Raw genomic sequence first — 8,668 nt, 5'->3', positions numbered from 1 at the left:
TAGTAAATGTGGATTCACAATACAGGCATCTTGCCGTTCCTTGGTCCGGAGTGCGTTCTGCTTTCGGTGCGTTAGGTATGCACACTGCCCGCGGACAGTTGTCTGATGTTGGTGAACGTAGCACGGCGACAGGCCGTGCGTATGCCTAATCCATTTACAGCCGCTTGCTCCGACCTCCAGCATCACAGGTGCTGATAACAGGATTAGACACGCGCATCACATTTCACTGTGCGACGTTCACCAACATGGCAGCCAAGGATCCGGGGTCCGCCGACAGAAAAAAGGATATCGGAATTTCTGCTGGAACCCCTGGTGCGCAGATAACCGGGGCCAATGTACCCTGTCCAATCCCCCACCGTGGGTACGTACCATTCAACCAGAGGCCAAAATCATCATCATTATCATCATCATCAACAACCGGGGCCAGGCCAGATACGGGCCAGGCGCGAACTTTACGAACTGAAAGTAGAACGTCACGCGAAGCCTGTTTCGCGACACAAAAATTGGTCTCAAGATTTTCTTTTTTGTAATTGTCGAGTTTAACGTCTCGAACCGACACATGGGGTATGAAGAACACCGTAGTGGAGGGCTGCAGAATAATTTCGCCCAAATGGGGATCTTTAACATGCGCCACTTGTCGCTGCAGCACACGGGTATTTTTGTATTACGCCTCCATCGAAATATGGCCGCCGCGGCAGGAATCGAACTGGCGACCTTGGTATCAGCAGACGAACGCCAAAGGCACTGCGGCGTCTCCGATATGGGGTTCATTGTGTAAACAGACCTTAACATAACGTGAGAAGAGCAAAATTGGAGCCTTCCTCAATAGCCATGGATATCCGCATACCTAGTGTACAAAATTAAGCGAAAAATGGTTGCATTTGCGCCTTCCCCGTGCTGTGCATCAAAACAGGTTTTAAAATAACTTCCTGTGAATTAAACATCAGGCCCCAGCAGCAATACAGACAATTCCTTACCAGCATTTGTAACGGTGGCAAGCTGAGTGCGATTTGGTACGGGCCTCCTTACGCTCGAAATTGTTCATTAACTGGATTAAATATGCTGAGGATTTTTTGTGAGAACATGACTGTGACCCCTATCTCGCGAAATTCAGTACATACAATTTTAACAGCTTTTCAGAGTATGTTGCACAGCTTGCGCGTTGCTTCCCGCGTTAAGGCTTCCAAGATGCCCGCAGCATCGAGCAGGCGTTTCCATTACGCTCGTCCAACCAGGATCAGTTGTAACGATACTCACGCATTGTAAAAACGAAGTGAGTACACAAAAAGAGACGCGACTACAGTGAGGAGAGCATTGGATCTGTCGTAATGTCTTCCCTTCTGCCGTAACGTGGGCTTACGTTTTGCGCTGGTATATTTACAAATGCGACACCTACCCCAAACCCGATCTGCGCTGAATAATAATAATAATTGGTTTTTTGGGGGAAAGGAAATGGCGCAGTATCTGTCTCATATATCGTTGGACAGCTGAACCGCGCCGTAAGGGAAGGAATAAAGGAGGGAGTGAAAGAAGAGTCAGATGGTCACTGAATCCCTCACTAGTAGAGACGATGCTTGAATTGTCGGGGCATGAAGTCAAAACAAGGTCAAGAATATTCGTTCCGCGTGTAGGTTGGTTTACTAACTGAGTTAAAGAAAAATCTAAAGTTAAGTCGATGAAGTCTTTAGAACAGCGAGAGTCAGAGGTGAGGTTAGACCAGTCAATGTCCGGGAAATTGAAGTCCCCCATCAGAAATATATTAGCTTTAGGAAACTTGGTCCTTATGGCACTGAGGTTATCGCGCAAGTGAGATATGAAAGCAGCGGAGCTATCTGGTGGTCTGTAACATGCACCTATTATTGAATTAACGAATGATGACGTAATGCAGATCCATATAATCTCAAGGGGACTGGGTAAATTAACAAGATGAGATGCTATACGCTTCTTGACGGCTATTAGGACACCTCCTCCTCTTTTGTTTTCTCTATCTTTGCGGAAGATTATGTACTCGTTGGTATCGGGCAGTACCTCAGTGTCAGAAATATCAGGATTAAGCCACGTTTCAGTTAATGCTAAAAGTCACACTCACTGTTATCCAGGTATGAACATAGTTCAACAAGTTTGGGTAGCAAACTACGCATATTAGTGCATGATAAGTGATTACGACAAGTAGAGTTTGAATGATCGATTGTACCAGCTATCTTTTCCCTTGTGAGCTATCTTGTAGATCGAATGACGCTCCCAGATGCAACATCAAATACGAAGGTGACGTCACCGATGTGCAGTCTGTCTACGCTAAGTTTATACGTGGCGTTTTGTGACTTCGCAAAATCAAGTAGGTGTTTCCTTGATATTCGTGTTTTTAACAAAAAATCTTCTCGTACAGCATAATTTGTGTTCTTGAATTTGGGCCCCTTTTCCAGAACGAGCTGTTTGTCTTTGAAAAGTGCAAATTTAACAATGACAGGTCTGCATTTGCCTTCCTGGTACTTCCCGAGGCGATGTGCGCGCTCTATTTGAGACGGCTCGACTGTTACACCGAGGGTTTCCGAGCATAAGTTTATTACTTTTGTCTCAGCGGATGACCAGGTTTCGTCAGAGGTGTCAGGTAGGCCGAAGAAAAGGAGATTGGAACGGCGTAGACGGTTTTCGGCGTCATCGCAGCGCGATTCGATAGACTTTAACTTGTCCGAGATTTCGAGAGCAACCTCGGGCGCCTGAACTGGTGAAGCACTACTGTTTTTTAGAGCAGCAGTGTCCACCTCTAGCACCCGAATTCGAGCTGACAGCTGTCTCAACTCGACATCAACGGACGCCTGCCAATTCTTTAAAGCGCGAAGGTCGTTGCGGATATTATCCTGGCCTAATTCAATTCTTTGCACAGTTTGCAAGACAGTTGCTAGAACTTCATCCGCTCCCGGGCCAGGATTCGATTCAACATCCCCTGACAGAAGCAATAGGATTCTACACAGCAGGTCTTTTACAAACTTGTCACAGTTCATGAAAGCAACAGAAATGAATAGGTGCCATAGTGGAGGGCTCCGGAATAATTTCGACCACCTGGGGTTCTTTAACGTGCACTGACATCGCACAGCACACGGGCGCCTTAGCGTTTTTCCTCCATGAAAACTTAGCCGCCGCGGTCGGGTTCGAACACGGGAACTCCTGATCAGTAGTCGAGCGCCCTAACCACGGAGCCACCGCGGCGGGCATCTGCACTGAAGGAGTAGGTGATTTGTGGTCAACCGTCTTTGGTTGTCGTTGGTCTCGCAAGGTTAATAACTCACTCCCGTAGAGAGGGATCAGCTCAGAATCCGGCGAAGGCCAAGAAGTGCGTAAAAAGTGTACCTTAAATTATTTAAAGGAAATTTGAGTTTTTAGAGATGAACACATCGCGGAACGTCGCAAACCTCGTCTTCCTCATCTTTGGGTGAATCATGAGCTTGCCGTTAAAAAATATAAACACTCATCGAACTGTTCCTTTATGCGGTTGAATGTAAGTAAATAAAGGTTATTTGACTCATTCATTCGTTGTGCTTACCCAAATGAAGCTTTAGAACTTGCATACGCTCGGAGTGCCTTGTGCGTGTCAGTGAATGGAACGAGGAAAACGCTACGAACGAGGATGATGAGCGCAGTGTAGGTCGTAATTACTTGAGGAGAAGAAGGTCGTAATTTCTAATCTGTAGCATATTTCCTAGCAATGAGATGCCTAGCATTTCCTGTATACTCAGAAAGAATTTGATATATATATATATATATATATATATATATATATATATATATATATATATATATATATATATATATATATATATATATATATAGCAAGCGGCTTTTTTAGGGGGAGGGGCAGAAATTCTGTAACATATACTATTGTTTCTGGTATACAGTCTGCAAGTTATACATGCTAAAAAAATTATATTTTGCGCTTTGTGGACCATCTGTATATATGCACTGCACAGCATTTTTTCTTTTTCAGCATCGCTGAATGTGGCACAAAGTTCACGAAGCTTACTCTATTGCCACGTTTTGTGATACTTGAACTGCACCAAATATAATTTGATGTGCTGTTCGCACGCCTGATTCTGATAGTGTATGTAACGAGTACGGAAAGTCTAGTATTTTTTTTTCTTGGCAGCCGTCTCCAGACTCATACATTCCAGAACCCAGTTATGTGTAGTCTTTATTATCTGTCACAATATTCAAATGTATGCAAGCTATGTCACCACAACGCGGATCTCAACCATATATATTGGAAATGCCCTTTTGCCCCCCTGGAGGGAAAAAAAATTCTGTCGCTTGACCAATGGGAGGCTCTCCTATTCAACACCGATCTGATGATTCAGACAAAGGTCGTACAACTGGCCGAAGACACCGCCACAAGCCAGGACATTCTGGCTGTCTTTTAGGCGAGGGGCCTAAAGCCTCTCAAACTGTTGGAAATAAAAGATTTACAATCCATATGCAGCCAAAATTGTGCGTTGCGGACTATACACTGCGTGCGAACTGTATACCGGATATTACGGTAAGGCAATAAAAATGCAACGAGTTCCACTCCAGTAGTGCACGAGTTGTCGCCGAATTTCGCATTACACTGCCGCGACCTGGATGCTATTTGACCACAAAAATCCTCGCAGTCGCCGACGGCAACAGATGGCACAGATCGTTGACAGTAACCTCTACTCGCAGACAATCAGTCGTAATTATACACCAGCGGTAGCCCCATCGAGAAGGCTTCCCAAATATTCCGCCATGGGGGTACCAGCTGAGAACCACTTACCATGACATGGGCTCTACACACCGGGAATCAAATCACGAACGCCACAGCTCGCGGTCATAAAACCAAGCGGTAGTCGACAAAGTGGGAACCTATCCTGTAATGCAAACGTACTACGGAGACATACTTGAGCCCCTCAGGGACATCAGGAAGCGCTTTCCTACCTGCCATGCAAAACTTGGAAGGATCACTTAAGCTCCGCCCTAAGGGTATAACGCGGTAGCGCAATCGTTTAATTACCATATATGCAAACGGTCGTTCTCTACTTTGCATCCAAAAATACCTGGCCATTCAATACCTGGGCAATCAAGAGCTTGCGATTTTTCACTCACAGCACCGAAAACACGAACATCGGCACTAGATTTTCGGGTGAACGGGGCCTTTACCGCTATCGCGTTAAGAGCAGGTGATGCTGACGGTAAACTGCTATAGAGACAAAGAGCTGTTTACCCCATGCCCTCGCCGGAAATATCGCTCCCGCCTCCAACCATAGGGCTTTAAGATCACGAAAGCTCGCGTGGCTTCCAAAGCACCTACCCTCCGTTTTTGTGGACACCACGCTAAGGGATTCTGAATCAACTGTTTAGATCGGGCGACAAACAAAGTTAGAACAGTTAAAACTATGGGTGTGAATTTAAGGGGAAAGATAAATATCTCTCTTCATTTTCACAGCAATGTCTGCTTCATAACTTTTCACCAGGGTCATAGACGGGACACAAAAAAGACAGAATAATTTGCGGTGTCTATCGCTCACCCATATTTCCCCATTCGCGAATCGCCAGCTATCTAGCGCAACTTGCTGCTTAACTGAATTACAACGGTCATTTGTTGAAAAGATAAAGGTGGGGGGGGGGGTAGCTGGGGTGACTTGAAGCTCCCGGTGTAATATCAGCTTTCCAGTGCAACACCAGTTAACCTTAGCACCCACGCTCGCGTGTCAGCTTGGTATTGCGTTCGCCTGCCTGTCAACAGGTAATGATGTCGATGCTACTGCGGAGAATGCAGGAAAAATTTGAAATGCGCTTCGGGCGCCCCCAGCGAATGGCGCCCATAGAGTTCCTATGAGAGCTGGCGGCACTGCACTTCATCCGCCAAAGACTCGCTACATGTGAAAAATATTTTAATTATTTGACAAATGTTATTTATTTTTATTTCTCTTTTTTTGCAATTCATTGTGATACTGCAATATTTACTTTTACAAACACCTAATGTTTCAATCTTGCCTAATTAAGGCGTTGATTATGCACTGCGTTACCTGATTTTAATGACTGAATAAATTAAATATACTTAGATCTGAGGTGTTTGCAGTCACTTCCAAAAGAATGTTTTTTAGTTCAGGAAAGCGTTATCGCAAATGGAAAATCTATTAGCAAAAAAAAAGCTGCACCATCAGCTTCGGGTTGACATCTGGTGGCTTGTTAATTGTTTTTTTTAATTAAAAATAGTTTTGGGGGAAAGGAAATTGCGCAGCAGTGAAGGTCTCTGAAAATTTAGACCACCTGGGGTTCTTTAACATGCACTGACATCGCACAGCACACGTGCCTATCGAATTTATAATAATATTAATAATTGGTTTTTGTGGAAAGGAAACGGCGCTGTGTCTGTCTCATATATCGTTAGACACCTGAAGCGCGCCGCAAGGGAAGCGATAAAGGAGAGAATGAAAGAAGAAAGGAAGAGAGAGGGGCCGTAGTGGAGGGCTCCGGAATAATTTGACCACCTGGGGATCTTTAACGTGTACTAGGCATCGCACAGCAAACGGGCGCCTTAGCGTTTCGCCTCCTCCGACTGCTGATCCGGAATTCCCGGGTTCGAACCCTACCGCGACGGCTGCGTTTTTATTTAGGAAAAACGCTAAGGCGCCCGTGTGCTGTGCGATGTCAGTGCACGTTAAAGATCCACAGGTGGTCGAAATTATTCCGGAGCCCTACACTACGGCACCCCTTTCTTCCTTTCTTCTTTCACTCCCTCCCTTATCCCTTCCCTTACGGCGCGGTTCAGGTGTCCAACGTTATATGAGACAAATACTGCGCCATTTCCTTTCCCCCAAAAAACAATTATAATTTCGCCTCCATAAAAACGCAACCGCCGCGTTTGGGTTCGAACACGGAAACTGCAGATCAGTAACCGAGCGTGCACTGTCATCGCACAGCCCATGGGTGCCTCAGCGTTTTTATGGAGGAGAAACGCTGAGGCGCCTGTGTGCTGTGCGATGACTGTGCACGTTGAAGATCCCCAGGTGGTCGAAATTGTTCCGCCGCCCTCCACTACGGCACCTCTTTCTTCCTTTCTTATTTCACTCCCTCCTTTATCCCTTCCCTTACGGCGCGGTTCAGGTGTCCAACGATATATGGGACAGATACTGCGCCATTTCCTTTCCCCAAGAACCCATTATTATTATTATTAACCGAGCGCCCTAACCACTGAGCCACCGCGGCGGGTCTGGAATTTCGCCTCCATCGCAATTCGACCACCGCGGTGGCTGGGATCGGACCCACGTTTTTTGGGTCAGCACCGTAACCGCTCAGCCACCGCGGCGGCTGGTTCAGTTTCGTTTTAAAGTGTGTGTGTGTGTGTGTGTGTGTGTGTGTGTGTGTGTGTGTGTGTGTGTGTGTGTGTGTGTGTGTGTGTGTGTGTGTGTGTGCGTGCGTGTGTGTGTGTGTGTGTGTGTGTGTGTGTGTGTGTGTGTGTGTGTGTGTGTGTGTGTGTGTGTGTGTGTGTGTGTGTGTGTGTGTGTGTGTGTGTGTGTGTGTGTGTGTGTGTGTGTGTGTGTGTGTGTGTGTGTGTGTGTGTGTGTGTGTGTGTGTGTGTGTGTGTGTGTGTGTGTGTGTGTGTGTGTGTGTGTGTGTGTGTGTGTGTGTGTGTGTGTGTGTGTGTGTGTGTGTGTGTTTATCCAGCTACGCAGATAGTTCATTTGAGATCCGACGCATCCGAAGGTGCTTTACTCGAAATGAGGTGACCAGAGTGCCGGGTGCTTGCTGGGCCTGTAGTCTGTTTGCCCCACTGCTTGGAGCCATTTCCGAAGCAAGCTGGTTTTTTTGTGAATTTAAAGCTCTGCAGCCTGCTATTGTGACCACTCAGCACATTTTATGTAGGAGGCTCGGAGGCATTTATCATTTAGGGGCACACAGTACTTCGACAAGCGGCCCTGAAGCTGACCGCACTCGTCAAGGATTGTATTAGATTGATGTCGGAGTCTGGAGGTGGACGTGCATTCCATGCAGAGGCGACTTCCACTTCATGAATTAATCGGTGGAAATACCCGCATATAGCACTTGTCAGCATGACCACGTACGGCCAATACATAGATCTGGGGCGCGATTACGGATCAGTCTCAATCGAAATTGTCTCAAAAAGTATATCATTTGCCTCTCTCCTATTGGTCGGCGGCCATTTTGATTTCTTTCGTCACTGACTGACGTCGTAAATGGCGCAGAAGTGGTGACGTTGGCCATCTAATTATGCGGGCAGATTGAGACGATTTTTTGAGACTGGAAAAAGTAGTATCAACACGTTTGAGACAGAAAATGGCGGCTGTTTATTTTGCCATACGCGGGTGACCGCGCGAGCAACGGTGTCGGAGGGTGCATGAAGACGACTTTGACGCGCGGGAGAGTTATTTCGAGGAGACTGCGCAGTGGCTGTGCGACGAACTCGCCGTTGAACTGGGAAGTGCGCGGGTGAGTGCGCTGTCAGTGGAGCGGCAGGTGCTGTGCGCGCTGTGCTTCTTCGCCTCCGGTGGGTTTCAAGGCGCCGTTGGAAATGAAGAAAACGTCGGCGCAGCTCAACCGACTGTGAACAAGCCTTTGCGGCGGGCAGCGGAGACCAATGTCAACGTTGGGTCACAGAAGGGGAGTGTTCGCTTTCCGAGGAGACCGAGGAGAAGGC

Source organism: Amblyomma americanum, chromosome 1 (assembly GCF_052857255.1).
Source record: "Amblyomma americanum isolate KBUSLIRL-KWMA chromosome 1, ASM5285725v1, whole genome shotgun sequence".
NCBI classification, from domain to species: Eukaryota; Metazoa; Arthropoda; class Arachnida; order Ixodida; family Ixodidae; genus Amblyomma; species Amblyomma americanum.
The sequence above is the reverse complement of the archived record's forward strand: the minus strand, read 5'-3'. Positions refer to the sequence as shown.